Here is a 27228-nt window from a genome sequence, read left to right on the forward strand (position 1 = left end):
CTGGCGGCGGCAGCGGGGGGTCCCTGCAGTCAATAAGAAATAACGAGCGCTATCCGCCGGGCTATGCGGAAGCGCTTCTGTTTGGAAACACTGGCTGCACGGCGCACGCTGATTGGCTGAATCTCAGCCGATCAGCGTGTGGCCAGTGTTTCCAAAACAGAAGCGCTTCCGCATAGCCCGGCGGATAGCGCTCATTATTTCTTATTGACTGCAGGGACCCCCCGCTGCCGCCGCCAGCTTTTACGCCGCAGGACAGGTACCCCGGCGGCAAGGGGGGGGCGAAATACCGCCCTCCAGTGGCCGGCGCCCTAGGCAAATGGCGCCGGCCCTGTGTCCAGGAGATAAATATCTCCCATGTTCCTGGAAGTTATATATTCTAAGGAAATTGGACTGATCCTTTGTAGTATGTAATCTTGGTTCGCTATGCACTGGAAGTAACATGTCAGATTGAGATGCAAATTGTAAATGTATGTGGGAGGATCTGACAATGCAGTGTGTTTTCTGTCTTTATAAGCAGGGCCTGTGAGCCCAAGTATTTGTACTTCTGCCTGTATCTGAATGCTGTAAACATCTGTATGCTGTATACCTCTGAAAGGAGAAGAGATCTTTTCAGATCTATTGGCAATAAACCATCTTTTGCCCAAGAAGTCTGCTTCATCTGCGACCAACAGAATTAATTGCAATAATTCCGTTCTCCGGCTGTTCTGGGCATAGCATCCAGCGTCTCCGAGTCTCCGCTCTGCCAGCTACCAAAGCAGAGGCCTGGTCCGTGACCAGTGGGGGACTAGTCGACACCAGCAGCGCGTCGACGCAGTTAGTACTCAGGTGCCCACGGTTGGGCCTGAGGAGGTATCCGTGGGAGGAGTCTGGTGGAGTCTGGTGGTGGCAGCGATAACCCCGCCCACTGCGTAGTGGGTGGAGTCAGTAACAGGCGGTTACTGACGGTAACAGGGAATCCCCTATTGGCCAGGTCCCGTGAGACCAGGAACCGCTATCTGTGGACCCGAAGGGCGTAGCCAGAGCTAAGGGCAGGCGTCCGGTCACAGACCCCTTATACACCAGCCTAGTCTCTGCATTTTCTGGTGTGAGGGGAGAGACAACCACTCCCCTCTCCCTACCCCCCTTTTACCAACCAGCTATATCTTCGTAACCAACTGACCCATTTACATGAGACCAGAATCATATTGACAAACTTTTGAGTTGGCTTCAAATGATTTTGGTCCCGTGAAACTGGGCTGTTTGGTTCCAGAGAAATCTGCCCTCAAAGAACATAAACAGTCATGAAATTACATTTAAGAAAAAAAAAACGGTTTAACCTCAATATCCCTGGAACCAATTAACCCATATGGATCCAGCCTGGTATCAGATTGAAGGCCCAGCTATTTGGGTTCGACCGAGATCAACCTTGAGCTTCAGTGATGCCGAAGGGGGAACTGGCAGCTGTTGAACTGGATAGGGGTCGGAATTAGCGGGTCCCATGTTATCCTATAGGGAAAACGTTCCAGCTTTGCCTGGCCATATCTCTGGTTCCCAGGGGGCTAGAGACACGCGGCTGGGCTCGTTGGAAAGCCCCATCCCTCAGCTACAAAATGGGCTAATGGGTGGTCCTGTGCACCCCCGGACCACCCCCTAGATTCGCCTATGCAAGTTGTGACATACAGTATGGCAAAGTGTCATGCAGAACTGTTACTAAGATCTATATGTAGTATGCTTCTCTTTTGCTCAAAAATACCTCGTTTTAGATGTATCTTTGTTTTACTGATGTATTTCATGTCACACTGGCATTCCACCATATAAATAACATTACTAGTCTGACAGTACTTTAATGGGAAATTCAGACCCACTCAGTGCAGGCTGAATTTGTTACCTCGTCCGGTGTTGGGGATTGCGCATGCGTGAATATGCTCATGTGCAAACCCCTAGAGCAAATGCCTTTGGTGAGTTTCAGTTGCTGGCACATTTGGTCCAGGATGGACAGGAAGGAGGAGGTCAGGGTGGCGGATGCAGGGGACCGCCCAGTGTTTCATGGGTGTGCCCACAAATATGGTGGGCATGCCCACAGAAACGCTGGGTGTATCTCTGTGAACGCAGGCACATGGCATCAGCACCCACATTGAATTCGGTCAGCTGTTGATGAACTACACATCCCAGCATGCCTTGCCTTAGGTTTGCTATTTGGCCATGCTGAAACCGATGCAAGGCATGCTGGGATGTGTAGTTCATCAACAGCTGGAGAGCCGCTTATTGCCCACCCCTGGTCTAGACATGCTAGCGAGCGGATTAGTGTGGCGGGGGGCAGACATTCAGCAAGGCATTGGACGCCATTTACCTGCTCGCTAGGCTGCAAATATTCACAGACTAGCAGACAGGTCTGAATCAGGCCCTGTATTTTAAACAATGTCATTATAATTTCTGAAACATTTTCTGTTTTTACACACAAACAAGAGCATTTATTACAGGGAAATAGCCCTTCAAAGTACTGAGCCAGTTTTCAGTCTTAATAGACCTAGAGAGAAACTAGGCGCTAAGGAGGATTTTCTAAATATAAGTTGTGGCTTTTTTAGCAATACTTTCCCCAGCTTTGTATCCAGTAACAGAACTTCCCAGTGTTTTACTTATGATTTGATTTATCTCCTTATCTTCTGTGTTCTTCTTTGTAGTTAATGGTACTGTACAACAAAATCCTTTTTATTCTTTTCCTTTTATTCTTATATTCCGATAATTATTATCTAGGGAAGTCACATGCTCTAACATTACTGTTCATTATAAGCTCCTCTTTTTTCTCTCTGAACCTTTTTCTGTACAGTATATAGTGGTCTGTACAGTATATAGTGGTCTGTTCAAAAATATATTGTGGGAAGGGGCATTATAACTTGGGCTTTCTCTGGGATCAGCTTTGTCATGCCCCTTCGCCATTAGGGCATGTGCTGCTGCACTAGAGACAGTGATGTCAGTGTGTTCTGGCTGGGGGGCACCCTTGACCAGTGACGTAACTATAAATTTTGCTCCCCCCTGCCAAAATGTTTGTGGCGCCCCCCCCCCAGTCATAACGGAGAAGCTGAAGCAGGAGAGAGGAAGAGAGACCAGCAGACATTGCTGCTTCCCTTGGCTCCAATGCATTCCACGCCACCCTAGCATTCGAGGACACCCCCACGCCCATCCTGTACACAGTAGCCAATAGCCGGCTCTGTGTACAGTCAATTCAATCAATGGGGAGGATTTGTCGTCTCTGCCATGGCCGTACCCGCGTTGCAACTGACTCACATCCGGTGGGCAGTGGCAGGCAGCAACATGTCAGTGCGTCAAGCGGGTCCAGGCGCCCACACAGACCCTGCTGCCACTTGTTCCCCCAAGCGGCAGCTGGGGCTGCCTTACAGTAGTTACGCCACTGGCTGTAGGTGAGATACAGGCACTTTTTTGCCCTCTTCTACTTCTATAACCAGGTAAGCTAATAAAAAAGTTTCCTAACTATATTGGCTTACTGAAAAAAATCATGTGTTGGTAATGTAAAAAGACCTACAGGACATGATATTAGCAGGTGGTCTCAAATTAAACTACAAAAGAGGCTCAACACTGTTTAGCTCCCAAAAGCAGTTGGAATTGGGCCTAAACAGTGTGGTAAGTTTTTAGGTGATGGCTATTGTGTCTGTTTGACCTGTCCCAAATGTCTGTATTGGCAATAAAAATAAAAAGTTTCCAATTTAAATAGCAAGAGAATAAAAACAATTTGCCATTAATGGGAAAAAACCTACAGCACCTGGTGTTCCCATGTGGTCTCCCACCCAAGTACTAACCAGGCCCAACACTGCTTAGCTTCCAAGATCAGACGAGATTGGGCGTATCCAATGTGGTATGGCTGTAGTTGAGATACCGGCACTTTTTTGCCCTCTTCTACTTCTATAACCAGGTAAGCTAATAAAAAAGTTTCCTAACTGTATTGCCTTACTTAAAAAAAATCATGTGTTTGTAATGTAAAAAGACCTACAGGACATGATATTAGCAGGTGGTCTCAAATTAAACTACTAAAGAGGCTCAACACTGTTTAGCTGCCAAAAGCAGTTGGAATTGGGCCTAAACAGTGTGGTAATTTTTTAGGTGATGGCTATTGTGTCTGTTTGACCTCTTCCAAATGTCTGTACTGTCAATAAAGAGAAAAAAGTTTCCAATTTAAAAAGCTAGAGAATAAAAACAATTTGCCAGTAATGGGAAAAACCTACAGCACCTGGTGTTCCCATGTGGTCTCCCACCCAAGTACTAACCAGGCCCAACACTGCTTAGCTTCCAAGATCAGACGAGATTGGGCGTATCCAATGTGGTATGGCTGTAGGTGAGATACAGGCACTTTTTTGCCCTCTTCTACTTCTATAACCAGGTAAGCTAATAAAAAGTTTCCTAACTATATTGGCTTACTGAAAAAAATCATGTGTTGGTAATGTAAAATAACCTACAGGACATGATATTAGCAGGTGGTCTCAAATTAAACTACTAAAGAGGCTCAACACTGTTTAGCTCCGAAAAGCAGTTGGAATTGGGCCTAAACAGTGTGGTAAGTTTTTAGGTGATGGCTATTGTGTCTGTTTGACCTGTCCCAAAAGTCTGTATTGGCAATAAAAATAAAAAGTTTCCAATTTAAATAGCAAGAGAATAAAAACAATTTGCCATTAATGGGAAAAAACCTACAGCACCAGGTGTTCCCATGTGGTCTCCCACCCAAGTACTAACCAGGCCCAACACTGCTTAGCTTCCAAGATCAGACGAGATTGGGCGTATCCAATGTGGTATGGCTGTAGGTGAGATACCGGCACTTTTTTGCCCTCTTCTACTTCTATAACCAGGAAAGCTAATAAAAAAGTTTCCTAACTGTATTGGCTTACTGAAAAAAATCATGTGTTGGTAATGTAAAAAGACCTATAGGACATGATATTAGCAGGTGGTCTCAAATTAAACTACTAAAGAGGCTCAACACTGTTTAGCTGCCAAAAGCAGTTGGAATTGGGCCTAAACAGTGTGGTAAGTTTTTAGGTGATGGCTATTGTGTCTGTTTGACCTCTTCCAAATGTCTGTACTGTCAATAAAGAGAAAAAAGTTTCCAATTTAAAAAGCTAAAGAATAAAAACAATTTGCCAGTAATGGGAAAAACCTACAGCACCTGGTGTTCCCATGTGGTCTCCCACCCAAGTACTAACCAGGCCCAACACTGCTTAGCTTCCAAGATCAGACGAGATTGGGCGTATCCAATGTGGTATGGCTGTAGGTGAGATGCAGGCACTTTTTTGCCCTCTTCTACTTCTATAACCAGGTAAGCTAATAAAAAAGTTTCCTAACTATATTGGCTTACTGAAAAAAATAATGTGTTGGTAATGTAAAAAGACCTACAGGACATGATATTAGCAGGTGGTCTCAAATTAAACTACTAAAGAGGCTCAACACTGTTTAGCTGCCAAAAAAAGTTGGAATTGGGCCTAAACAGTGTGGTAAGTTTTTAGGTGATGGCTATTGTGTCTGTTTGACCTCTTCAAAATGTCTGTACTGTCAATAAAGAGAAAAAAGTTTCCAATTTAAAAAGCTAGAGAATAAAAACAATTTGCCAGTAATGGGAAAAACCTACAGCACCTGGTGTTCCCATGTGGTCTCCCACCCAAGTACTAACCAGTCCCAACACTGCTTAGCTTCCAAGATCAGACAAGATTGGGCGTATCCAATGTGGTATGGCTGTATGTGAGATGCAGGCACTTTTTTGCCCTCTTCTACTTCTATAACCAGGTAAGCTAATAAAAAAGTTTCCTAACTATATTGGCTTACTGAAAAAAATCATGTGTTGGTGATGTAAAAAGACCTACAGGACATGATATTAGCAGGTGGTCTCAAATTAAACTACTAAAGAGGCTCAACACTGTTTAGCTCCCAAAAGCAGTTGGAATTGGGCCTAAACAGTGTGGTAAGTTTTTAGGTGATGGCTATTGTGTCTGTTTGACCTGTCCCAAATGTCTGTATTGGCAATAAAAATAAAAAGTTTCCAATTTAAATAGCAAGAGAATAAAAACAATTTACCATTAATGGGAAAAAACCTACAGCACCTGGTGTTCCCATGTGGTCTCCCACCCAAGTACTAACCAGGCCCAACACTGCTTAGCTTCCAAGATCAGACGAGATTGGGTGTATCCAATGTGGTATGGCTGTAGGTAAGATACCGGCACTTTTTTGCCCTCTTCTACTTTTATAACCAGGTAAGCTAATAAAAAAGTTTCCTAACTATATTGGCTTACTGAAAAAAATCATGTGTTGGTAATGTAAAAAGACCTACAGGACATGATATTAGCAGGTGGTCTCAAATTAAACTACTAAAGAGGCTCAACACTGTTTAGCTGCCAAAAGCAGTTGGAATTGGGCCTAAACAGTGTGGTAAGTTTTTAGGTGATGGCTATTGTGTCTGTTTGACCTCTTCCAAATGTCTGTACTGTCAATAAAGAGAAAAAAGTTTCCAATTTAAAAAGCTAGAGAATAAAAACAATTTGCCAGTAATGGAAAAAACCTACAGCACCTGGTGTTCCCATGTGGTCTCCCACCCAAGTACTAACCAGCCCCAACACTGCTTAGCTTCCAAGATCAGACGAGATTGGGCGTATTCAATGTGGTATGGCTGTAGGTGAGATACAGGCACTTTTTTGGCCTCTTCTACTTCTATAACCAGGTAAGCTAATAAAAAAGTTTCCTAACTATATTGGCTTACTGAAAAAAATCATGTGTTGGTAATGTAAAAAGACCTACAGGACATGATATTTGCAGGTGGTCTCAAATTAAACTACTAAAGAGGCTCAACACTGTTTAGCTCCGAAAAGCAGTTGGAATTGGGCCTAAACAGTGTGGTAAGTTTTTAGGTGATGGCTATTGTGTCTGTTTGACCTGTCCCAAAAGTCTGTATTGGCAATAAAAATAAAAAGTTTCCAATTTAAATAGCAAGAGAATAAAAACAATTTGCCATTAATGGGAAAAAACCTACAGCACCTGGTGTTCCCATGTGGTCTCCCACCCAAGTACTAACCAGGCCCAACACTGCTTAGCTTCCAAGATCAGACGAGATTGGGCGTATCCAATGTGGTATGGCTGTAGGTGAGATACCGGCACTTTTTTGCCCTCTTCTACTTCTATAACCAGGAAAGCTAATAATAAAGTTTCCTAACTGTATTGCCTTACTGAAAAAAATCATGTGTTGGTAATGTAAAAAGACCTACAGGACATGATATTAGCAGGTGGTCTCAAATTAAACTACTAAAGAGGCTCAACACTGTTTAGCTGCCAAAAGCAGTTGGAATTGGGCCTAAACAGTGTGGTAAGTTTTTAGGTGATGGCTATTGTGTCTGTTTGACCTCTTCCAAATGTCTGTACTGTCAATAAAGAGAAAAAAGTTTCCAATTTAAAAAGCTAAAGAATAAAAACAATTTGCCAGTAATGGGAAAAACCTACAGCACCTGGTGTTCCCATGTAGTCTCCCACCCAAGTACTAACCAGGCCCAACACTGCTTAGCTTCCAAGATCAGACGAGATTGGGCGTATCCAATGTGGTATGGCTGTAGGTGAGATGCAGGCACTTTTTTGCCCTCTTCTACTTCTATAACCAGGTAAGCTAATAAAAAAGTTTCCTGACTATATTGGCTTACTGAAAAATATAATGTGTTGGTAATGTAAAAAGACCTACAGGACATGATATTAGCAGGTGGTCTCAAATTAAACTACTAAAGAGGCTCAACACTGTTTAGCTGCCAAAAGCAGTTGGAATTGGGCCTAAACAGTGTGGTAAGTTTTTAGGTGATGGCTATTGTGTCTGTTTGACCTCTTCCAAATGTCTGTACTGTCAATAAAGAGAAAAAAGTTTCCAATTTAAAAAGCTAGAGAATAAAAACAATTTGCCAGTAATGGGAAAAAACTAGAGCACCTGGTGTTCCCATGTGGTCTCCCACCCAAGTACTAACCAAGCCCAACACTGCTTAGCTTCCAAGATCAGATGAGATTGGGCGTATCCAATGTGGTATGGCTGTAGGTGAGATACAGGCACTTTTTTGCCCTCTTCTACTTCTATAACCAGGTAAGCTAATAAAAAAGTTTCCTAACTATATCGGCTTACTGAAAAAAATAATGTGTTGGTAATGTAAAAAGACCTACAGGACATGATATTAGCAGGTGGTCTCAAATTAAACTACTAAAGAGGCTCAACACTGTTAAGCTCCCAAAAGCAGTTGGAATTTGGCCTTAGCAGTGTGGTAAGTTTTTAGGTGATGGCTATTGTGTCTGTTTGACCTCTTCCAAATGTCTGTACTGTCAATAAAGAGAAAAAAGTTTAAAATTTAAAAAGCTAGAGAATAAAAACAATTTGCCAGTAATGGGAAAAACCTACAGCACCTGGTGTTCCCATGTGGTCTCCCACCCAAGTACTAACCAGGCCCAACACTGCTTAGCTTCCAAGATCAGACGAGATTGGGCGTATCCAATGTGGTATGGCTGTAGGTGAGATGCAGGCACTTTTTTGCCCTCTTCTACTTCTATAACCAGGTAAGCTAATAAAAAAGTTTCCTAACTATATTGGCTTACTGAAAAAAATAATGTGTTGGTAATGTAAAAAGACCTACAGGACATGATATTAGCAGGTGGTCTCAAATTAAACTACTAAAGAGGCTCAACACTGTTTAGCTGCCAAAAGCAGTTGGAATTGGGCCTAAACAGTGTGGTAAGTTTTTAGGTGATGGCTATTGTGTCTGTTTGACCTCTTCCAAATGTCTGTACTGTCAATAAAGAGAAAAAAGTTTCCAATTTAAAAAGCTAGAGAATAAAAACAATTTGCCAGTAATGGGAAAAAACTAGAGCACCTGGTGTTCCCATGTGGTCTCCCACCCAAGTACTAACCAGGCCCAACACTGCCTAGCTTCCAAGATCAGATGAGATTGGGCGTATCCAATGTGGTATGGCTGTAGGTGAGATACAGGCACTTTTTTGCCCTCTTCTACTTCTATAACCAGGTAAGCTAATAAAAAAGTTTCCTAACTATATTGGCTTACTGAAAAAAATCATGTGTTGGTAATGTAAAAAGACCTACAGGACATGATATTAGCAGGTGGTCTCAAATTAAACTACTAAAGAGGCTCAACACTGTTTAGCTGCCAAAAGCAGTTGGAATTGGGCCTAAACAGTGTGGTAAGTTTTTAGGTGATGGCTATTGTGTCTGTTTAACCTCTTCCAAATGTCTGTACTGTCAATAAAGAGAAAAAAGTTTCCAATTTAAAAAGCTAAAGAATAAAAACAATTTGCCAGTAATGGGAAAAACCTACAGCACCTGGTGTTCCCATGTGGTCTCCCACCCAAGTACTAACCAGGCCCAACACTGCTTAGCTTCCAAGATCAGACGAGATTGGGCGTATCCAATGTGGTATGGCTGTAGGTGAGATGCAGGCACTTTTTTGCCCTCTTCTACTTCTATAACCAGGTAAGCTAATAAAAAAGTTTCCTAACTATATTGGCTTACTGAAAAATATAATGTGTTGGTAATGTAAAAAGACCTACAGGACATGATATTAGCAGGTGGTCTCAAATTAAACTACTAAAGAGGCTCAACACTGTTTAGCTGCCAAAAGCAGTTGGAATTGGGCCTAAACAGTGTGGTAAGTTTTTAGGTGATGGCTATTGTGTCTGTTTGACCTCTTCCAAATGTCTGTACTGTCAATAAAGAGAAAAAAGTTTCCAATTTAAAAAGCTAGAGAATAAAAACAATTTGCCAGTAATGGGAAAAAACTAGAGCACCTGGTGTTCCCATGTGGTCTCCCACCCAAGTGCTAACCAAGCCCAACACTGCTTAACTTCCAAGATCAGATGAGATTGGGCGTATCCAATGTGGTATGGCTGTAGGTGAGATACAGGCACTTTTTTGCCCTCTTCTACTTCTATAACCAGGTAAGCTAATAAAAAAGTTTCCTAACTATATCGGCTTACTGAAAAAAATCATGTGTTGGTAATGTAAAAAGACCTACAGGACATGATATTAGCAGGTGGTCTCAAATTAAACTACTAAAGAGGCTCAACACTGTTTAGCTCCCAAAAGCAGTTGGAATTTGGCCTTAGCAGTGTGGTAAGTTTTTAGGTGATGGCTATTGTGTCTGTTTGACCTCTTCCAAATGTCTGTACTGTCAATAAAGAGAAAAAAGTTTAAAATTTAAAAAGCTAGAGAATAAAAACAATTTGCCAGTAATGGGAAAAACCTACAGCACCTGGTGTTCCCATGTGGTCTCCCACCCAAGTACTAACCAGGCCCAACACTGCTTAGCTTCCAAGATCAGACGAGATTGGGCGTATCCAATGTGGTATGGCAGTAGGTGAGATGCAGGCACTTTTTTGCCCTCTTCTACTTCTATAACCAGGTAAGCTAATAAAAAAGTTTCCTAACTATATTGGCTTAATGAAAAAAATAATGTGTTGGTAATGTAAAAAGACCTACAGGACATGATATTAGCAGGAGTTCTCAAATTAAACTACTAAAGAGGCTCAACACTGTTTAGCTGCCAAAAGCAGTTGGAATTGGGCCTAAACAGTGTGGTAAGTTTTTAGGTGATGGCTATTGTGTCTGTTTGACCTCTTCCAAATGTCTGTACTGTCAATAAAGAGAAAAAAGTTTCCAATTTAAAAAGCTAGAGAATAAAAACTATTTGCCAGTAATGGGAAAAAACTAGAGCACCTGGTGTTCCCATGTGGTCTCCCACCCAAGTACTAACCAGGCCCAACACTGCTTAGCTTCCAAGATCAGATGAGATTGGGCGTATCCAATGTGGTATGGCTGTAGGTGAGATACAGGCACTTTTTTGCCCTCTTCTACTTCTATAACCAGGTAAGCTAATAAAAAAGTTTCCTAACTATATCGGCTTACTGAAAAAAATCATGTGTTGGTAATGTAAAAAGACCTACAGGACATGATATTAGCAGGTGGTCTCAAATTAAACTACTAAAGAGGCTCAACACTGTTTAGCTCCCAAAAGCAGTTGGAATTGGGCCTTAGCAGTGTGGTAAGTTTTTAGGTGATGGCTATTGTGTCTGTTTGACCTCTTCCAAACGTCTGTACTGTCAATAAAGAGAAAAAAGTTTAAAATTTAAAAAGCTAGAGAATAAAAACAATTTGCCAGTAATGGGAAAAACCTACAGCACCTGGTGTTCCCATGTGGTCTCCCACCCAAGTACTAACCAGGCCCAACACTGCTTAGCTTCCAAGATCAGACGAGATTGGGCGTATCCAATGTGGTATGGCTGTAGGTGAGATGCAGGCACTTTTTTTCCCTCTTCTACTTCTATAACCAGGTAAGCTAATAAAAAAGTTTCCTAACTATATTGGCTTACTGAAAAAAATAATGTGTTGGTAATGTAAAAAGACCTACAGGACATGATATTAGCAGGTGGTCTCAAATTAAACTACTAAAGAGGCTCAACACTGTTTAGCTGCCAAAAAAAGTTGGAATTGGGCCTAAACAGTGTGGTAAGTTTTTAGGTGATGGCTATTGTGTCTGTTTGACCTCTTCCAAATGTCTGTACTGTCAATAAAGAGAAAAAAGTTTCCAATTTAAAAAGCTAGAGAATAAAAACAATTTGCCAGTAATGGGAAAAACCTACAGCACCTGGTGTTCCCATGTGGACTCCCACCCAAGTACTAACCAGTCCCAACACTGCTTAGCTTCCAAGATCAGACGAGATTGGGCGTATCCAATGTGGTATGGCTGTATGTGAGATGCAGGCACTTTTTTGCCCTCTTCTACTTCTATAACCAGGTAAGCTAATAAAAAAGTTTCCTAACTATATTGGCTTACTGAAAAAAATCATGTGTTGGTGATGTAAAAAGACCTACAGGACATGATATTAGCAGGTGGTCTCAAATTGAACTACTAAAGAGGCTCAACACTGTTTAGCTCCCAAAAGCAGTTGGAATTGGGCCTAAACAGTGTGGTAAGTTTTTAGGTGATGGCTATTGTGTCTGTTTGACCTGTCCCAAATGTCTGTATTGGCAATAAAAATAAAAAGTTTCCAATTTAAATAGCAAGAGAATAAAAACAATTTGCCATTAATGGGAAAAAACCTACAGCACCTGATGTTCCCATGTGGTCTCCCACCCAAGTACTAACCAGGCCCAACACTGCTTAGCTTCCAAGATCAGACGAGATTGGGTGTATCCAATGTGGTATGGCTGTAGGTGAGATACCGGCACTTTTTTGCTCTCTTCTACTTCTATAACCAGGTAAGCTAATAAAAAAGTTTCCTAACTATATTGGCTTACTGAAAAAAATAATGTGTTGGTAATGTAAAAAGACCTACAGAACATGATATTAGCAGGTGGTCTCAAATTAAACTACTAAAGAGGCTCAACACTGTTTAGCTGCCAAAAGCAGTTGGAATTGGGCCTAAACAGTGTGGTAAGTTTTTAGGTGATGGCTATTGTGTCTGTTTGACCTCTTCCAAATGTCTGTACTGTCAATAAAGAGAAAAAAGTTTCCAATTTAAAAAGCTAGAGAATAAAAACAATTTGCCAGTAATGGGAAAAACCTACAGCACCTGGTGTTCCCATGTGGTCTCCCACCCAAGTACTAACCAGGCCCAACACTGCTTAGCTTCCAAGATCAGACGAGATTGGGCGTATCCAATGTGGTATGGCTGTAGGTGAGATACAGGCACTTTTTTGGCCTCTTCTACTTCTATAACCAGGTAAGCTAATAAAAAAGTTTCCTAACTATATTGGCTTACTGAAAAAAATCATGTGTTGGTAATGTAAAAAGACCTACAGGACATGATATTAGCAGGTGGTCTCAAATTAAACTACTAAAGAGGCTCAACACTGTTTAGCTCCGAAAAGCAGTTGGAATTGGGCCTAAACAGTGTGGTAAGTTTTTAGGTGATGGCTATTGTGTCTGTTTGACCTGTCCCAAAAGTCTGTATTGGCAATAAAAATAAAAAGTTTCCAATTTAAATAGCAAGAGAATAAAAACAATTTGCCATTAATGGGAAAAAACCTACAGCACCTGGTGTTCCCATGTGGTCTCCCACCCAAGTACTAACCAGGCCCAACACTGCTTAGCTTCCAAGATCAGACGAGATTGGGCGTATCCAATGTGGTATGGCTGTAGGTGAGATACCGGCACTTTTTTGCCCTCTTCTACTTCTATAACCAGGAAAGCTAATAAAAAAGTTTCCTAACTGTATTGCCTTACTGAAAAAAATCATGTTTTGGTAATGTAAAAAGACCTACAGGACATGATATTAGCAGGTGGTCTCAAATTAAACTACTAAAGAGGCTCAACACTGTTTAGCTGCCAAAAGCAGTTGGAATTGGGCCTAAACAGTGTGGTAAGTTTTTAGGTGATGGCTATTGTGTCTGTTTGACCTCTTCCAAATGTCTGTACTGTCAATAAAGAGAAAAAAGTTTCCAATTTAAAAAGCTAAAGAATAAAAAAATTTACCAGTAATGGGGAAAAACCTACAGCACCTGGTGTTCCCATGTGGTCTCCCACCCAAGTACTAACCAGGCCCAACACTGCTTAGCTTCCAAGATCAGACGAGATTGGGCGTATCCAATGTGGTATGGCTGTAGGTGAGATGCAGGCACTTTTTTGCACTCTTCTACTTCTATAACCAGGTAAGCTAATAAAAAAGTTTCCTAACTATATTGGCTTACTGAAAAATATAATGTGTTGGTAATGTAAAAAGACCTACAGGACATGATATTAGCAGGTGGTCTCAAATTAAACTACTAAAGAGGCTCAACACTGTTTAGCTGCCAAAAGCAGTTGGAATTGGGCCTAAACAGTGTGGTAAGTTTTTAGGTGATGGCTATTGTGTCTGTTTGACCTCTTCCAAATGTCTGTACTGTCAATAAAGAGAAAAAAGTTTCCAATTTAAAAAGCTAGAGAATAAAAACAATTTGCCAGTAATGGGAAAAACCTACAGCACCTGGTGTTCCCATGTGGTCTCCCACCCAAGTACTAACCAGGCCCAACACTGCTTAGCTTCCAAGATCAGACGAGATTGGGCGTATCCAATGTGGTATGGCTGTAGGTGAGATACAGGCACTTTTTTGCCCTCTTCTACTTCTATAACCAGGTAAGCTAATAAAAAAGTTTCCTAACTATATTGGCTTACTGAAAAAAATCATGTGTTGGTAATGTAAAAAGACCTACAGGACATGATATTAGCAGGTGGTCTCAAATTAAACTACTAAAGAGGCTCAACACTGTTTAGCTCCGAAAAGCAGTTGGAATTGGGCCTAAACAGTGTGGTAAGTTTTTAGGTGATGGCTATTGTGTCTGTTTGACCTGTCCCAAAAGTCTGTATTGGCAATAAAAATAAAAAGTTTCCAATTTAAATAGCAAGAGAATAAAAACAATTTGCCATTAATGGGAAAAAACCTACAGCACCTGGTGTTCCCATGTGGTCTCCCACCCAAGTACTAACCAGGCCCAACACTGCTTAGCTTCCAAGATCAGACGAGATTGGGTGTATCCAATATGGTATGGCTGTAGGTGAGATGCAGGCACTTTTTTGCCCTCTTCTACTTCTATAACCAGGTAAGCTAATAAAAAAGTTTCCTAACTATATTGGCTTACTGAAAAATATAATGTGTTGGTAATGTAAAAAGACCTACAGGACATGGTATTAGCAGGTGGTCTCAAATTAAACTACTAAAGAGGCTCAACACTGTTTAGCTGCCAAAAGCAGTTGGAATTGGGCCTAAACAGTGTGGTAAGTTTTTAGGTGATGGCTATTGTGTCTGTTTGACCTCTTCCAAATGTCTGTACTGTCAATAAAGAGAAAAAAGTTTCCAATTTAAAAAGCTAGAGAATAAAAACTATTTGCCAGTAATGGGAAAAAACTAGAGCACCTGGTGTTCCCATGTGGTCTCCCACCCAAGTACTAACCAGGCCCAACACTGCTTAGCTTCCAAGATCAGATGAGATTGGGCGTATCCAATGTGGTATGGCTGTAGGTGAGATACAGGCACTTTTTTGCCCTCTTCTACTTCTATAACCAGGTAAGCTAATAAAAAAGTTTCCTAACTATATCGGCTTACTGAAAAAAATCATGTGTTGGTAATGTAAAAAGACCTACAGGACATAATATTAGCAGGTGGTCTCAAATTAAACTACTAAAGAGGCTCAACACTGTTTAGCTCCCAAAAGCAGTTGGAATTGGGCCTTAGCAGTGTGGTAAGTTTTTAGGTGATGGCTATTGTGTCTGTTTGACCTCTTCCAAATGTCTGTACGGTCAATAAAGAGAAAAAAGTTTAAAATTTAAAAAGCTAGAGAATAAAAACAATTTGCCAGTAATGGGAAAAACCTACAGCACCTGGTGTTCCCATGTGGTCTCCCACCCAAGTACTAACCAGTCCCAACACTGCTTAGCTTCCAAGATCAGACGAGATTGGGCGTATCCAATGTGGTATGGCTGTAGGTGAGATGCAGGCACTTTTTTGCCCTCTTCTACTTCTATAACCAGGTAAGCTAATAAAAAAGTTTCCTAACTATATTGGCTTACTGAAAAAAATCATGTGTTGGTGATGTAAAAAGACCTACAGGACATGATATTAACAGGTGGTCTCAAATTAAACTACTAAAGAGGCTCAACACTGTTTAGCTCCCAAAAGCAGTTGGAATTGGGCCTAAACAGTGTGGTAAGTTTTTAGGTGATGGCTATTGTGTCTGTTTGACCTGTCCCAAATGTCTGTATTGGCAATAAAAATAAAAAGTTTCCAATTTAAATAGCAAGAGAATAAAAACAATTTGCCATTAATGGGAAAAAACCTACAGCACCTGATGTTCCCATGTGGTCTCCCACCCAAGTACTAACCAGGCCCAACACTGCTTAGCTTCCAAGATCAGACGAGATTGGGTGTATCCAATGTGGTATGGCTGTAGGTGAGATACCGGCACTTTTTTGCTCTCTTCTACTTCTATAACCAGGTAAGCTAATAAAAAAGTTTCCTAACTATATTGGCTTACTGAAAAAAATAATGTGTTGGTAATGTAAAAAGACCTACAGGACATGATATTAGCAGGTGGTCTCAAATTAAACTACTAAAGAGGCTCAACACTGTTTAGCTGCCAAAAGCAGTTGGAATTGGGCCTAAACAGTGTGGTAAGTTTTTAGGTGATGGCTATTGTGTCTGTCTGACCTCTTCCAAATGTCTGTACTGTCAATAAAGAGAAAAAAGTTTCCAATTTAAAAAGCTAGAGAATAAAAACAATTTGCCAGTAATGGGAAAAACCTACAGCACCTGGTGTTCCCATGTGGTCTCCCACCCAAGTACTAACCAGGCCCAACACTGCTTAGCTTCCAAGATCAGACGAGATTGGGCGTATCCAATGTGGTATGGCTGTAGGTGAGATACAGGCACTTTTTTGGCCTCTTCTACTTCTATAACCAGGTAAGCTAATAAAAAAGTTTCCTAACTATATTGGCTTACTGAAAAAAATCATGTGTTGGTAATGTAAAAAGACCTACAGGACATGATATTAGCAGGTGGTCTCAAATTAAACTACTAAAGAGGCTCAACACTGTTTAGCTCCCAAAAGCAGTTGGAATTGGGCCTAAACAGTGTGGTAAGTTTTTAGGTGATGGCTATTGTGTCTGTTTGACCTGTCCCAAATGTCTGTATTGGCAATAAAAATAAAAAGTTTCCAATTTAAATAGCAAGAGAATAAAAACAATTTGCCATTAATTTGAAAAAACCTACAGCATCTGGTGTTCCCATGTGGTCTCCCACCCAAGTACTAACCAGGCCCAACACTGCTTAGCTTCCAAGATCAGACGAGATTGGGTGTATCCAATGTGGTATGGCTGTAGGTGAGATACCGGCACTTTTTTGCCCTCTTCTACTTCTATAACCAGGTAAGCTAATAAAAAAGTTTCCTAACTATATTGGCTTACTGAAAAAAATAATGTGTTGGTAATGTAAAATGACCTACAGGACATGATATTAGCAGGTGGTCTCAAATTAAACTACTAAAGAGGCTCAACACTGTTTAGCTGCCAAAAGCAGTTGGAATTGGGCCTAAACAGTGTGGTAAGTTTTTAGGTGATGGCTATTGTGTCTGTTTGACCTCTTCCAAATGTCTGTACTGTCAATAAAGAGAAAAAAAGTTTCCAATTTAAAAAGCTAGAGAATAAAAACAATTTGCCAGTAATGGGAAAAACCTACAGCACCTGGTGTTCCCATGTGGTCTCCCACCCAAGTACTAACCAGGCCCAACACTGCTTAGCTTCCAAGATCAGACGAGATTGGGCGTATCCAATGTGGTATGGCTGTAGGTGAGATACAGGCACTTTTTTGGCCTCTTCTACTTCTATAACCAGGTAAGCTAATAAAAAAGTTTCCTAACTATATCGGCTTACTGAAAAAAATCATGTGTTGGTAATGTAAAAAGACCTACAGGACATGATATTAGCAGGTGGTCTCAAATTAAACTACTAAAGAGGCTCAACACTGTTTAGCTCCGAAAAGCAGTTGGAATTGGGCCTAAACATTGTGGTAAGTTTTTAGGTGATGGCTATTGTGTCTGTTTGACCTGTCCCAAAAGTCTGTATTGGCAATAAAAATAAAAAGTTTCCAATTTAAATAGCAAGAGAATAAAAACAATTTGCCATTAATGGGAAAAAACCTACAGCACCTGGTGTTCCCATGTGGTCTCCCACCCAAGTACTAACCAGGCCCAACACTGCTTAGCTTCCAAGATCAGACGAGATTGGGCGTATCCAATGTGGTATGGCTGTAGGTGAGATACCGGCACTTTTTTGCCCTCTTCTACTTCTATAACCAGGAAAGCTAATAATAAAGTTTCCTAACTGTATTGCCTTACTGAAAAAAATCATGTGTTGGTAATGTAAAAAGACCTACAGGACATGATATTAGCAGGTGGTCTCAAATTAAACTACTAAAGAGGCTCAACACTGTTTAGCTGCCAAAAGCAGTTGGAATTGGGCCTAAACAGTGTGGTAAGTTTTTAGGTGATGGCTATTGTGTCTGTTTGACCTCTTCCAAATGTCTGTACTGTCAATAAAGAGAAAAAAGTTTCCAATTTAAAAAGCTAAAGAATAAAAACAATTTGCCAGTAATGGGAAAAACCTACAGCACCTGGTGTTCCCATGTGGTCTCCCACCCAAGTACTAACCAGGCCCAACACTGCTTAGCTTCCAAGATCAGACGAGATTGGGCGTATCCAATGTGGTATGGCTGTAGGTGAGATGCAGGCACTTTTTTGCCCTCTTCTACTTCTATAACCAGGTAAGCTAATAAAAAAGTTTCCTAACTATATTGGCTTACTGAAAAATATAATGTGTTGGTAAAGTAAAAAGACCTACAGGACATGATATTAGCAGGTGGTCTCAAATTAAACTACTAAAGAGGCTCAACACTGTTTAGCTGCCAAAAGCAGTTGGAATTGGGCTTAAACAGTGTGGTAAGTTTTTAGGTGATGGCTATTGTGTCTGTTTGAACTCTTCCAAATGTCTGTACTGTCAATAAAGAGAAAAAAGTTTCCAATTTAAAAAGCTAGAGAATAAAAACAATTTGCCAGTAATGGGAAAAAAACTAGAGCACCTGGTGTTCCCATGTGGTCTCCCACCCAAGTACTAACCAGGCCCAACACTGCTTAGCTTCCAAGATCAGATGAGATTGGGCGTATCCAATGTGGTATGGCTGTAGGTGAGATACAGGCACTTTTTTGCCCTCTTCTACTTCTATAACCAGGTAAGCTAATAAAAAAGTTTCCTAACTATATCGGCTTACTGAAAAAAATCATGTGTTGGTAATGTAAAAAGACCTACAGGACATGATATTAGCAGGTGGTCTCAAATTAAACTACTAAAGAGGCTCAACACTGTTTAGCTCCGAAAAGCAGTTGGAATTGGGCCTAAACATTGTGGTAAGTTTTTAGGTGATGGCTATTGTGTCTGTTTGACCTGTCCCAAAAGTCTGTATTGGCAATAAAAATAAAAAGTTTCCAATTTAAATAGCAAGAGAATAAAAACAATTTGCCATTAATGGGAAAAAACCTACAGCACCTGGTGTTCCCATGTGGTCTCCCACCCAAGTACTAACCAGGCCCAACACTGCTTAGCTTCCAAGATCAGACGAGATTGGGCGTATCCAATGTGGTATGGCTGTAGGTGAGATACCGGCACTTTTTTGCCCTCTTCTACTTCTATAACCAGGAAAGCTAATAATAAAGTTTCCTAACTGTATTGCCTTACTGAAAAAAATCATGTGTTGGTAATGTAAAACGACCTACAGGACATGATATTAGCAGGTGGTCTCAAATTAAACTACTAAAGAGGCTCAACACTGTTTAGCTCCCAAAAGCAGTTGGAATTGGGCCTTAGCAGTGTGGTAAGTTTTTAGGTGATGGCTATTGTGTCTGTTTGACCTCTTCCAAATGTCTGTACTGTCAATAAAGAGAAAAAAGTTTAAAATTTAAAAAGCTAGAGAATAAAAACAATTTGCCAGTAATGGGAAAAACCTACAGCACCTGGTGTTCCCATGTGGTCTCCCACCCAAGTACTAACCAGGCCCAACACTGCTTAGCTTCCAAGATCAGACGAGATTGGGCGTATCCAATGTGGTTTGGCTGTAGGTGAGATGCAGGCACTTTTTTGCCCTCTTCTACTTCTATAACCAGGTAAGCTAATAAAAAAGTTTCCTAACTATATTGGCTTACTGAAAAAAATAATGTGTTGGTAATGTAAAAAGACCTACAGGACATGATATTAGCAGGTGGTCTCAAATTAAACTACTAAAGAGGCTCAACACTGTTTAGCTCCCAAAAGCACTTGGAATTGGGCCTAAACAGTGTGGTAAGTTTTTAGGTGATGGCTATTGTGTCTGTTTGACCTCTTCCAAATGTCTGTACTGTCAATAAAGAGAAAAAAGTTTCCAATTTAAAAAGCTAGAGAATAAAAACAATTTGCCAGTAATGGGAAAAACCTACAGCACCTGGTTTTCCCATGTGGTCTCCCACCCAAGTACTAACCAGGCCCAACACTGCTTAGCTTCCAAGATCAGACGAGATTGGGTGTATCCAATGTGGTATGGCTGTAGGTGAGATACAGGCACTTTTTTGCCCTCTTCTACTTCTATAACCAGGTAAGCTAATAAAAAAGTTTCCTAACTATATTGGCTTACTGAAAAAAATCATGTGTTGGTAATGTAAAAAGACCTACAGGACATGATATTAGCAGGTGGTCTCAAATTAAACTACTAAAGAGGCTCAACACTGTTTAGCTCCGAAAAGCAGTTGGAATTGGGCCTAAACAGTGTGGTAAGTTTTTAGGTGATGGCTATTGTGTCTGTTTGACCTGTCCCAAAAGTCTGTATTGGCAATAAAAATAAAAAGTTTCCAATTTAAATAGCAAGAGAATAAAAACAATTTGCCATTAATGGGAAAAAACCTACAGCACCTGGTGTTCCCATGTGGTCTCCCACCCAAGTACTAACCAGGCCCAACACTGCTTAGCTTCCAAGATCAGACGAGATTGGGTGTATCCAATATGGTATGGCTGTAGGTGAGATGCAGGCACTTTTTTGCCCTCTTCTACTTCTATAACCAGGTAAGCTAATAAAAAAGTTTCCTAACTATATTGGCTTACTGAAAAATATAATGTGTTGGTAATGTAAAAAGACCTACAGGACATGGTATTAGCAGGTGGTCTCAAATTAAACTACTAAAGAGGCTCAACACTGTTTAGCTGCCAAAAGCAGTTGGAATTGGGCCTAAACAGTGTGGTAAGTTTTTAGGTGATGGCTATTGTGTCTGTTTGACCTCTTCCAAATGTCTGTACTGTCAATAAAGAGAAAAAAGTTTCCAATTTAAAAAGCTAGAGAATAAAAACTATTTGCCAGTAATGGGAAAAAACTAGAGCACCTGGTGTTCCCATGTGGTCTCCCACCCAAGTACTAACCAGGCCCAACACTGCTTAGCTTCCAAGATCAGATGAGATTGGGCGTATCCAATGTGGTATGGCTGTAGGTGAGAAACAGGCACTTTTTTGCCCTCTTCTACTTCTATAACCAGGTAAGCTAATAAAAAAGTTTCCTAACTATATCGGCTTACTGAAAAAAATCATGTGTTGGTAATGTAAAAAGACCTACAGGACATAATATTAGCAGGTGGTCTCAAATTAAACTACTAAAGAGGCTCAACACTGTTTAGCTCCCAAAAGCAGTTGGAATTGGGCCTTAGCAGTGTGGTAAGTTTTTAGGTGATGGCTATTGTGTCTGTTTGACCTCTTCCAAATGTCTGTACGGTCAATAAAGAGAAAAAAGTTTAAAATTTAAAAAGCTAGAGAATAAAAACAATTTGCCAGTAATGGGAAAAACCTACAGCACCTGGTGTTCCCATGTGGTCTCCCACCCAAGTACTAACCAGTCCCAACACTGCTTAGCTTCCAAGATCAGACGAGATTGGGCGTATCCAATGTGGTATGGCTGTAGGTGAGATGCAGGCACTTTTTTGCCCTCTTCTACTTCTATAACCAGGTAAGCTAATAAAAAAGTTTCCTAACTATATTGGCTTACTGAAAAAAATCATGTGTTGGTGATGTAAAAAGACCTACAGGACATGATATTAACAGGTGGTCTCAAATTAAACTACTAAAGAGGCTCAACACTGTTTAGCTCCCAAAAGCAGTTGGAATTGGGCCTAAACAGTGTGGTAAGTTTTTAGGTGATGGCTATTGTGTCTGTTTGACCTGTCCCAAATGTCTGTATTGGCAATAAAAATAAAAAGTTTCCAATTTAAATAGCAAGAGAATAAAAACAATTTGCCATTAATGGGAAAAAACCTACAGCACCTGATGTTCCCATGTGGTCTCCCACCCAAGTACTAACCAGGCCCAACACTGCTTAGCTTCCAAGATCAGACGAGATTGGGTGTATCCAATGTGGTATGGCTGTAGGTGAGATACCGGCACTTTTTTGCTCTCTTCTACTTCTATAACCAGGTAAGCTAATAAAAAAGTTTCCTAACTATATTGGCTTACTGAAAAAAATAATGTGTTGGTAATGTAAAAAGACCTACAGGACATGATATTAGCAGGTGGTCTCAAATTAAACTACTAAAGAGGCTCAACACTGTTTAGCTGCCAAAAGCAGTTGGAATTGGGCCTAAACAGTGTGGTAAGTTTTTAGGTGATGGCTATTGTGTCTGTCTGACCTCTTCCAAATGTCTGTACTGTCAATAAAGAGAAAAAAGTTTCCAATTTAAAAAGCTAGAGAATAAAAACAATTTGCCAGTAATGGGAAAAACCTACAGCACCTGGTGTTCCCATGTGGTCTCCCACCCAAGTACTAACCAGGCCCAACACTGCTTAGCTTCCAAGATCAGACGAGATTGGGCGTATCCAATGTGGTATGGCTGTAGGTGAGATACAGGCACTTTTTTGGCCTCTTCTACTTCTATAACCAGGTAAGCTAATAAAAAAGTTTCCTAACTATATTGGCTTACTGAAAAAAATCATGTGTTGGTAATGTAAAAAGACCTACAGGACATGATATTAGCAGGTGGTCTCAAATTAAACTACTAAAGAGGCTCAACACTGTTTAGCTCCCAAAAGCAGTTGGAATTGGGCCTAAACAGTGTGGTAAGTTTTTAGGTGATGGCTATTGTGTCTGTTTGACCTGTCCCAAATGTCTGTATTGGCAATAAAAATAAAAAGTTTCCAATTTAAATAGCAAGAGAATAAAAACAATTTGCCATTAATTTGAAAAAACCTACAGCACCTGGTGTTCCCATGTGGTCTCCCACCCAAGTACTAACCAGGCCCAACACTGCTTAGCTTCCAAGATCAGACGAGATTGGGTGTATCCAATGTGGTATGGCTGTAGGTGAGATACCGGCACTTTTTTGCCCTCTTCTACTTCTATAACCAGGTAAGCTAATAAAAAAGTTTCCTAACTATATTGGCTTACTGAAAAAAATAATGTGTTGGTAATGTAAAATGACCTACAGGACATGATATTAGCAGGTGGTCTCAAATTAAACTACTAAAGAGGCTCAACACTGTTTAGCTGCCAAAAGCAGTTGGAATTGGGCCTAAACAGTGTGGTAAGTTTTTAGGTGATGGCTATTGTGTCTGTTTGACCTCTTCCAAATGTCTGTACTGTCAATAAAGAGAAAAAAAGTTTCCAATTTAAAAAGCTAGAGAATAAAAACAATTTGCCAGTAATGGGAAAAACCTACAGCACCTGGTGTTCCCATGTGGTCTCCCACCCAAGTACTAACCAGGCCCAACACTGCTTAGCTTCCAAGATCAGACGAGATTGGGCGTATCCAATGTGGTATGGCTGTAGGTGAGATACAGGCACTTTTTTGGCCTCTTCTACTTCTATAACCAGGTAAGCTAATAAAAAAGTTTCCTAACTATATCGGCTTACTGAAAAAAATCATGTGTTGGTAATGTAAAAAGACCTACAGGACATGATATTAGCAGGTGGTCTCAAATTAAACTACTAAAGAGGCTCAACACTGTTTAGCTCCGAAAAGCAGTTGGAATTGGGCCTAAACATTGTGGTAAGTTTTTAGGTGATGGCTATTGTGTCTGTTTGACCTGTCCCAAAAGTCTGTATTGGCAATAAAAATAAAAAGTTTCCAATTTAAATAGCAAGAGAATAAAAACAATTTGCCATTAATGGGAAAAAACCTACAGCACCTGGTGTTCCCATGTGGTCTCCCACCCAAGTACTAACCAGGCCCAACACTGCTTAGCTTCCAAGATCAGACGAGATTGGGCGTATCCAATGTGGTATGGCTGTAGGTGAGATACCGGCACTTTTTTGCCCTCTTCTACTTCTATAACCAGGAAAGCTAATAATAAAGTTTCCTAACTGTATTGCCTTACTGAAAAAAATCATGTGTTGGTAATGTAAAAAGACCTACAGGACATGATATTAGCAGGTGGTCTCAAATTAAACTACTAAAGAGGCTCAACACTGTTTAGCTGCCAAAAGCAGTTGGAATTGGGCCTAAACAGTGTGGTAAGTTTTTAGGTGATGGCTATTGTGTCTGTTTGACCTCTTCCAAATGTCTGTACTGTCAATAAAGAGAAAAAAGTTTCCAATTTAAAAAGCTAAAGAATAAAAACAATTTGCCAGTAATGGGAAAAACCTACAGCACCTGGTGTTCCCATGTGGTCTCCCACCCAAGTACTAACCAGGCCCAACACTGCTTAGCTTCCAAGATCAGACGAGATTGGGCGTATCCAATGTGGTATGGCTGTAGGTGAGATGCAGGCACTTTTTTGCCCTCTTCTACTTCTATAACCAGGTAAGCTAATAAAAAAGTTTCCTAACTATATTGGCTTACTGAAAAATATAATGTGTTGGTAAAGTAAAAAGACCTACAGGACATGATATTAGCAGGTGGTCTCAAATTAAACTACTAAAGAGGCTCAACACTGTTTAGCTGCCAAAAGCAGTTGGAATTGGGCTTAAACAGTGTGGTAAGTTTTTAGGTGATGGCTATTGTGTCTGTTTGAACTCTTCCAAATGTCTGTACTGTCAATAAAGAGAAAAAAGTTTCCAATTTAAAAAGCTAGAGAATAAAAACAATTTGCCAGTAATGGGAAAAAAACTAGAGCACCTGGTGTTCCCATGTGGTCTCCCACCCAAGTACTAACCAGGCCCAACACTGCCTAGCTTCCAAGATCAGATGAGATTGGGCGTATCCAATGTGGTATGGCTGTAGGTGAGATACAGGCACTTTTTTGCCCTCTTCTACTTCTATAACCAGGTAAGCTAATAAAAAAGTTTCCTAACTATATTGGCTTACTGAAAAAAATCATGTGTTGGTAATGTAAAAAGACCTACAGGACATGATATTAGCAGGTGGTCTCAAATTAAACTACTAAAGAGGCTCAACACTGTTTAGCTCCCAAAAGCACTTGGAATTGGGCCTAAACAGTGTGGTAAGTTTTTAGGTGATGGCTATTGTGTCTGTTTGACCTCTTCCAAATGTCTGTACTGTCAATAAAGAGAAAAAAGTTTCCAATTTAAAAAGCTAGAGAATAAAAACAATTTGCCAGTAATGGGAAAAACCTACAGCACCTGGTTTTCCCATGTGGTCTCCCACCCAAGTACTAACCAGGCCCAACACTGCTTAGCTTCCAAGATCAGACGAGATTGGGTGTATCCAATGTGGTATGGCTGTAGGTGAGATACAGGCACTTTTTTGCCCTCTTCTACTTCTATAACCAGGTAAGCTAATAAAAAAGTTTCCTAACTATATTGGCTTACTGAAAAAAATCATGTGTTGGTAATGTAAAAAGACCTACAGGACATGATATTAGCAGGTGGTCTCAAATTAAACTACTAAAGAGGCTCAACACTGTTTAGCTCCGAAAAGCAGTTGGAATTGGGCCTAAACAGTGTGGTAAGTTTTTAGGTGATGGCTATTGTGTCTGTTTGACCTGTCCCAAAAGTCTGTATTGGCAATAAAAATAAAAAGTTTCCAATTTAAATAGCAAGAGAATAAAAACAATTTGCCATTAATGGGAAAAAACCTACAGCACCTGGTGTTCCCATGTGGTCTCCCACCCAAGTACTAACCAGGCCCAACACTGCTTAGCTTCCAAGATCAGACGAGATTGGGTGTATCCAATATGGTATGGCTGTAGGTGAGATGCAGGCACTTTTTTGCCCTCTTCTACTTCTATAACCAGGTAAGCTAATAAAAAAGTTTCCTAACTATATTGGCTTACTGAAAAATATAATGTGTTGGTAATGTAAAAAGACCTACAGGACATGGTATTAGCAGGTGGTCTCAAATTAAACTACTAAAGAGGCTCAACACTGTTTAGCTGCCAAAAGCAGTTGGAATTGGGCCTAAACAGTGTGGTAAGTTTTTAGGTGATGGCTATTGTGTCTGTTTGACCTCTTCCAAATGTCTGTACTGTCAATAAAGAGAAAAAAGTTTCCAATTTAAAAAGCTAGAGAATAAAAACTATTTGCCAGTAATGGGAAAAAACTAGAGCACCTGGTGTTCCCATGTGGTCTCCCACCCAAGTACTAACCAGGCCCAACACTGCTTAGCTTCCAAGATCAGATGAGATTGGGCGTATCCAATGTGGTATGGCTGTAGGTGAGAAACAGGCACTTTTTTGCCCTCTTCTACTTCTATAACCAGGTAAGCTAATAAAAAAGTTTCCTAACTATATCGGCTTACTGAAAAAAATCATGTGTTGGTAATGTAAAAAGACCTACAGGACATAATATTAGCAGGTGGTCTCAAATTAAACTACTAAAGAGGCTCAACACTGTTTAGCTCCCAAAAGCAGTTGGAATTGGGCCTTAGCAGTGTGGTAAGTTTTTAGGTGATGGCTATTGTGTCTGTTTGACCTCTTCCAAATGTCTGTACGGTCAATAAAGAGAAAAAAGTTTAAAATTTAAAAAGCTAGAGAATAAAAACAATTTGCCAGTAATGGGAAAAACCTACAGCACCTGGTGTTCCCATGTGGTCTCCCACCCAAGTACTAACCAGTCCCAACACTGCTTAGCTTCCAAGATCAGACGAGATTGGGCGTATCCAATGTGGTATGGCTGTAGGTGAGATGCAGGCACTTTTTTGCCCTCTTCTACTTCTATAACCAGGTAAGCTAATAAAAAAGTTTCCTAACTATATTGGCTTACTGAAAAAAATCATGTGTTGGTGATGTAAAAAGACCTACAGGACATGATATTAACAGGTGGTCTCAAATTAAACTACTAAAGAGGCTCAACACTGTTTAGCTCCCAAAAGCAGTTGGAATTGGGCCTAAACAGTGTGGTAAGTTTTTAGGTGATGGCTATTGTGTCTGTTTGACCTGTCCCAAATGTCTGTATTGGCAATAAAAATAAAAAGTTTCCAATTTAAATAGCAAGAGAATAAAAACAATTTGCCATTAATGGGAAAAAACCTACAGCACCTGATGTTCCCATGTGGTCTCCCACCCAAGTACTAACCAGGCCCAACACTGCTTAGCTTCCAAGATCAGACGAGATTGGGTGTATCCAATGTGGTATGGCTGTAGGTGAGATACCGGCACTTTTTTGCTCTCTTCTACTTCTATAACCAGGTAAGCTAATAAAAAAGTTTCCTAACTATATTGGCTTACTGAAAAAAATAATGTGTTGGTAATGTAAAAAGACCTACAGGACATGATATTAGCAGGTGGTCTCAAATTAAACTACTA

The 27228-nt window shown here is 40.5% G+C and overlaps 50 non-coding genes and 1 pseudogene across 50 annotated transcripts; all 51 read right to left on the minus strand.

The window, feature by feature from the left end:
- Positions 1–3745: 3745 nt before the first annotated feature.
- Positions 3746–3864, minus strand: LOC146038191 (5S ribosomal RNA). The gene has a single exon (XR_014461802.1). It is a non-coding gene; the product is annotated as a 5S ribosomal RNA (ribosomal RNA).
- A 346-nt stretch (positions 3865–4210) lies between these two features.
- LOC146037385 (5S ribosomal RNA) lies at positions 4211–4329 on the minus strand. Its single transcript, XR_014461065.1, has one exon. It is a non-coding gene; the product is annotated as a 5S ribosomal RNA (ribosomal RNA).
- A 344-nt stretch (positions 4330–4673) lies between these two features.
- On the minus strand, positions 4674–4792 carry LOC146037542 (5S ribosomal RNA). Its single transcript, XR_014461209.1, has one exon. It is a non-coding gene; the product is annotated as a 5S ribosomal RNA (ribosomal RNA).
- Positions 4793–5137: 345 nt separating this feature from the next.
- LOC146037386 (5S ribosomal RNA) lies at positions 5138–5256 on the minus strand. The gene has a single exon (XR_014461066.1). It is a non-coding gene; the product is annotated as a 5S ribosomal RNA (ribosomal RNA).
- A 345-nt stretch (positions 5257–5601) lies between these two features.
- Positions 5602–5720, minus strand: LOC146039627 (5S ribosomal RNA). Its single transcript, XR_014463115.1, has one exon. It is a non-coding gene; the product is annotated as a 5S ribosomal RNA (ribosomal RNA).
- A 345-nt stretch (positions 5721–6065) lies between these two features.
- Positions 6066–6184, minus strand: LOC146037510 (5S ribosomal RNA). The gene has a single exon (XR_014461180.1). It is a non-coding gene; the product is annotated as a 5S ribosomal RNA (ribosomal RNA).
- A 345-nt stretch (positions 6185–6529) lies between these two features.
- On the minus strand, positions 6530–6648 carry LOC146038963 (5S ribosomal RNA). Its single transcript, XR_014462510.1, has one exon. It is a non-coding gene; the product is annotated as a 5S ribosomal RNA (ribosomal RNA).
- Positions 6649–6993: 345 nt separating this feature from the next.
- Positions 6994–7112, minus strand: LOC146037388 (5S ribosomal RNA). Its single transcript, XR_014461068.1, has one exon. It is a non-coding gene; the product is annotated as a 5S ribosomal RNA (ribosomal RNA).
- Positions 7113–7457: 345 nt separating this feature from the next.
- On the minus strand, positions 7458–7576 carry LOC146038213 (5S ribosomal RNA). Its single transcript, XR_014461823.1, has one exon. It is a non-coding gene; the product is annotated as a 5S ribosomal RNA (ribosomal RNA).
- Positions 7577–7921: 345 nt separating this feature from the next.
- Positions 7922–8040, minus strand: LOC146039333 (5S ribosomal RNA). The gene has a single exon (XR_014462847.1). It is a non-coding gene; the product is annotated as a 5S ribosomal RNA (ribosomal RNA).
- Positions 8041–8385: 345 nt separating this feature from the next.
- LOC146037389 (5S ribosomal RNA) lies at positions 8386–8504 on the minus strand. The gene has a single exon (XR_014461069.1). It is a non-coding gene; the product is annotated as a 5S ribosomal RNA (ribosomal RNA).
- A 345-nt stretch (positions 8505–8849) lies between these two features.
- Positions 8850–8968, minus strand: LOC146039560 (5S ribosomal RNA). The gene has a single exon (XR_014463054.1). It is a non-coding gene; the product is annotated as a 5S ribosomal RNA (ribosomal RNA).
- A 345-nt stretch (positions 8969–9313) lies between these two features.
- On the minus strand, positions 9314–9432 carry LOC146037390 (5S ribosomal RNA). Its single transcript, XR_014461070.1, has one exon. It is a non-coding gene; the product is annotated as a 5S ribosomal RNA (ribosomal RNA).
- A 345-nt stretch (positions 9433–9777) lies between these two features.
- On the minus strand, positions 9778–9896 carry LOC146039645 (5S ribosomal RNA; annotated as a pseudogene).
- Positions 9897–10241: 345 nt separating this feature from the next.
- On the minus strand, positions 10242–10360 carry LOC146038094 (5S ribosomal RNA). The gene has a single exon (XR_014461714.1). It is a non-coding gene; the product is annotated as a 5S ribosomal RNA (ribosomal RNA).
- Positions 10361–10705: 345 nt separating this feature from the next.
- Positions 10706–10824, minus strand: LOC146039051 (5S ribosomal RNA). The gene has a single exon (XR_014462590.1). It is a non-coding gene; the product is annotated as a 5S ribosomal RNA (ribosomal RNA).
- A 345-nt stretch (positions 10825–11169) lies between these two features.
- On the minus strand, positions 11170–11288 carry LOC146037391 (5S ribosomal RNA). The gene has a single exon (XR_014461071.1). It is a non-coding gene; the product is annotated as a 5S ribosomal RNA (ribosomal RNA).
- Positions 11289–11633: 345 nt separating this feature from the next.
- Positions 11634–11752, minus strand: LOC146039528 (5S ribosomal RNA). The gene has a single exon (XR_014463025.1). It is a non-coding gene; the product is annotated as a 5S ribosomal RNA (ribosomal RNA).
- A 345-nt stretch (positions 11753–12097) lies between these two features.
- On the minus strand, positions 12098–12216 carry LOC146037491 (5S ribosomal RNA). The gene has a single exon (XR_014461163.1). It is a non-coding gene; the product is annotated as a 5S ribosomal RNA (ribosomal RNA).
- A 345-nt stretch (positions 12217–12561) lies between these two features.
- LOC146037392 (5S ribosomal RNA) lies at positions 12562–12680 on the minus strand. Its single transcript, XR_014461072.1, has one exon. It is a non-coding gene; the product is annotated as a 5S ribosomal RNA (ribosomal RNA).
- Positions 12681–13025: 345 nt separating this feature from the next.
- LOC146037395 (5S ribosomal RNA) lies at positions 13026–13144 on the minus strand. Its single transcript, XR_014461075.1, has one exon. It is a non-coding gene; the product is annotated as a 5S ribosomal RNA (ribosomal RNA).
- Positions 13145–13489: 345 nt separating this feature from the next.
- On the minus strand, positions 13490–13608 carry LOC146037396 (5S ribosomal RNA). Its single transcript, XR_014461076.1, has one exon. It is a non-coding gene; the product is annotated as a 5S ribosomal RNA (ribosomal RNA).
- A 345-nt stretch (positions 13609–13953) lies between these two features.
- LOC146037397 (5S ribosomal RNA) lies at positions 13954–14072 on the minus strand. The gene has a single exon (XR_014461077.1). It is a non-coding gene; the product is annotated as a 5S ribosomal RNA (ribosomal RNA).
- Positions 14073–14417: 345 nt separating this feature from the next.
- Positions 14418–14536, minus strand: LOC146037575 (5S ribosomal RNA). The gene has a single exon (XR_014461239.1). It is a non-coding gene; the product is annotated as a 5S ribosomal RNA (ribosomal RNA).
- Positions 14537–14881: 345 nt separating this feature from the next.
- On the minus strand, positions 14882–15000 carry LOC146039052 (5S ribosomal RNA). The gene has a single exon (XR_014462591.1). It is a non-coding gene; the product is annotated as a 5S ribosomal RNA (ribosomal RNA).
- Positions 15001–15345: 345 nt separating this feature from the next.
- On the minus strand, positions 15346–15464 carry LOC146038870 (5S ribosomal RNA). Its single transcript, XR_014462425.1, has one exon. It is a non-coding gene; the product is annotated as a 5S ribosomal RNA (ribosomal RNA).
- A 345-nt stretch (positions 15465–15809) lies between these two features.
- LOC146037503 (5S ribosomal RNA) lies at positions 15810–15928 on the minus strand. Its single transcript, XR_014461174.1, has one exon. It is a non-coding gene; the product is annotated as a 5S ribosomal RNA (ribosomal RNA).
- Positions 15929–16273: 345 nt separating this feature from the next.
- On the minus strand, positions 16274–16392 carry LOC146037398 (5S ribosomal RNA). Its single transcript, XR_014461078.1, has one exon. It is a non-coding gene; the product is annotated as a 5S ribosomal RNA (ribosomal RNA).
- Positions 16393–16737: 345 nt separating this feature from the next.
- On the minus strand, positions 16738–16856 carry LOC146038253 (5S ribosomal RNA). Its single transcript, XR_014461860.1, has one exon. It is a non-coding gene; the product is annotated as a 5S ribosomal RNA (ribosomal RNA).
- A 346-nt stretch (positions 16857–17202) lies between these two features.
- Positions 17203–17321, minus strand: LOC146037399 (5S ribosomal RNA). The gene has a single exon (XR_014461079.1). It is a non-coding gene; the product is annotated as a 5S ribosomal RNA (ribosomal RNA).
- Positions 17322–17666: 345 nt separating this feature from the next.
- On the minus strand, positions 17667–17785 carry LOC146037400 (5S ribosomal RNA). The gene has a single exon (XR_014461080.1). It is a non-coding gene; the product is annotated as a 5S ribosomal RNA (ribosomal RNA).
- A 345-nt stretch (positions 17786–18130) lies between these two features.
- Positions 18131–18249, minus strand: LOC146037401 (5S ribosomal RNA). The gene has a single exon (XR_014461081.1). It is a non-coding gene; the product is annotated as a 5S ribosomal RNA (ribosomal RNA).
- A 346-nt stretch (positions 18250–18595) lies between these two features.
- Positions 18596–18714, minus strand: LOC146039053 (5S ribosomal RNA). The gene has a single exon (XR_014462592.1). It is a non-coding gene; the product is annotated as a 5S ribosomal RNA (ribosomal RNA).
- Positions 18715–19059: 345 nt separating this feature from the next.
- LOC146037402 (5S ribosomal RNA) lies at positions 19060–19178 on the minus strand. The gene has a single exon (XR_014461082.1). It is a non-coding gene; the product is annotated as a 5S ribosomal RNA (ribosomal RNA).
- Positions 19179–19523: 345 nt separating this feature from the next.
- Positions 19524–19642, minus strand: LOC146038036 (5S ribosomal RNA). Its single transcript, XR_014461661.1, has one exon. It is a non-coding gene; the product is annotated as a 5S ribosomal RNA (ribosomal RNA).
- A 345-nt stretch (positions 19643–19987) lies between these two features.
- LOC146037325 (5S ribosomal RNA) lies at positions 19988–20106 on the minus strand. The gene has a single exon (XR_014461009.1). It is a non-coding gene; the product is annotated as a 5S ribosomal RNA (ribosomal RNA).
- A 345-nt stretch (positions 20107–20451) lies between these two features.
- Positions 20452–20570, minus strand: LOC146037576 (5S ribosomal RNA). The gene has a single exon (XR_014461240.1). It is a non-coding gene; the product is annotated as a 5S ribosomal RNA (ribosomal RNA).
- Positions 20571–20915: 345 nt separating this feature from the next.
- Positions 20916–21034, minus strand: LOC146039054 (5S ribosomal RNA). Its single transcript, XR_014462594.1, has one exon. It is a non-coding gene; the product is annotated as a 5S ribosomal RNA (ribosomal RNA).
- Positions 21035–21379: 345 nt separating this feature from the next.
- On the minus strand, positions 21380–21498 carry LOC146038871 (5S ribosomal RNA). The gene has a single exon (XR_014462426.1). It is a non-coding gene; the product is annotated as a 5S ribosomal RNA (ribosomal RNA).
- Positions 21499–21843: 345 nt separating this feature from the next.
- On the minus strand, positions 21844–21962 carry LOC146037517 (5S ribosomal RNA). Its single transcript, XR_014461186.1, has one exon. It is a non-coding gene; the product is annotated as a 5S ribosomal RNA (ribosomal RNA).
- A 345-nt stretch (positions 21963–22307) lies between these two features.
- LOC146037403 (5S ribosomal RNA) lies at positions 22308–22426 on the minus strand. Its single transcript, XR_014461083.1, has one exon. It is a non-coding gene; the product is annotated as a 5S ribosomal RNA (ribosomal RNA).
- A 345-nt stretch (positions 22427–22771) lies between these two features.
- Positions 22772–22890, minus strand: LOC146037632 (5S ribosomal RNA). The gene has a single exon (XR_014461292.1). It is a non-coding gene; the product is annotated as a 5S ribosomal RNA (ribosomal RNA).
- A 346-nt stretch (positions 22891–23236) lies between these two features.
- LOC146037405 (5S ribosomal RNA) lies at positions 23237–23355 on the minus strand. The gene has a single exon (XR_014461084.1). It is a non-coding gene; the product is annotated as a 5S ribosomal RNA (ribosomal RNA).
- Positions 23356–23700: 345 nt separating this feature from the next.
- LOC146037407 (5S ribosomal RNA) lies at positions 23701–23819 on the minus strand. Its single transcript, XR_014461086.1, has one exon. It is a non-coding gene; the product is annotated as a 5S ribosomal RNA (ribosomal RNA).
- A 345-nt stretch (positions 23820–24164) lies between these two features.
- Positions 24165–24283, minus strand: LOC146037408 (5S ribosomal RNA). Its single transcript, XR_014461087.1, has one exon. It is a non-coding gene; the product is annotated as a 5S ribosomal RNA (ribosomal RNA).
- A 346-nt stretch (positions 24284–24629) lies between these two features.
- Positions 24630–24748, minus strand: LOC146039561 (5S ribosomal RNA). The gene has a single exon (XR_014463055.1). It is a non-coding gene; the product is annotated as a 5S ribosomal RNA (ribosomal RNA).
- Positions 24749–25093: 345 nt separating this feature from the next.
- Positions 25094–25212, minus strand: LOC146038550 (5S ribosomal RNA). The gene has a single exon (XR_014462133.1). It is a non-coding gene; the product is annotated as a 5S ribosomal RNA (ribosomal RNA).
- Positions 25213–25557: 345 nt separating this feature from the next.
- On the minus strand, positions 25558–25676 carry LOC146037578 (5S ribosomal RNA). The gene has a single exon (XR_014461242.1). It is a non-coding gene; the product is annotated as a 5S ribosomal RNA (ribosomal RNA).
- Positions 25677–26021: 345 nt separating this feature from the next.
- LOC146039055 (5S ribosomal RNA) lies at positions 26022–26140 on the minus strand. The gene has a single exon (XR_014462595.1). It is a non-coding gene; the product is annotated as a 5S ribosomal RNA (ribosomal RNA).
- Positions 26141–26485: 345 nt separating this feature from the next.
- LOC146038873 (5S ribosomal RNA) lies at positions 26486–26604 on the minus strand. The gene has a single exon (XR_014462427.1). It is a non-coding gene; the product is annotated as a 5S ribosomal RNA (ribosomal RNA).
- A 345-nt stretch (positions 26605–26949) lies between these two features.
- Positions 26950–27068, minus strand: LOC146037529 (5S ribosomal RNA). Its single transcript, XR_014461197.1, has one exon. It is a non-coding gene; the product is annotated as a 5S ribosomal RNA (ribosomal RNA).
- Between the last annotated feature and the right edge of the window lie 160 nt (positions 27069–27228).

The sequence above is a fragment of the Crinia signifera genome, chromosome 9 (genome assembly GCF_055691185.1).
Source record: "Crinia signifera chromosome 9, ASM5569118v1, whole genome shotgun sequence".
Lineage (NCBI taxonomy): Eukaryota > Metazoa > Chordata > Amphibia > Anura > Myobatrachidae > Crinia > Crinia signifera.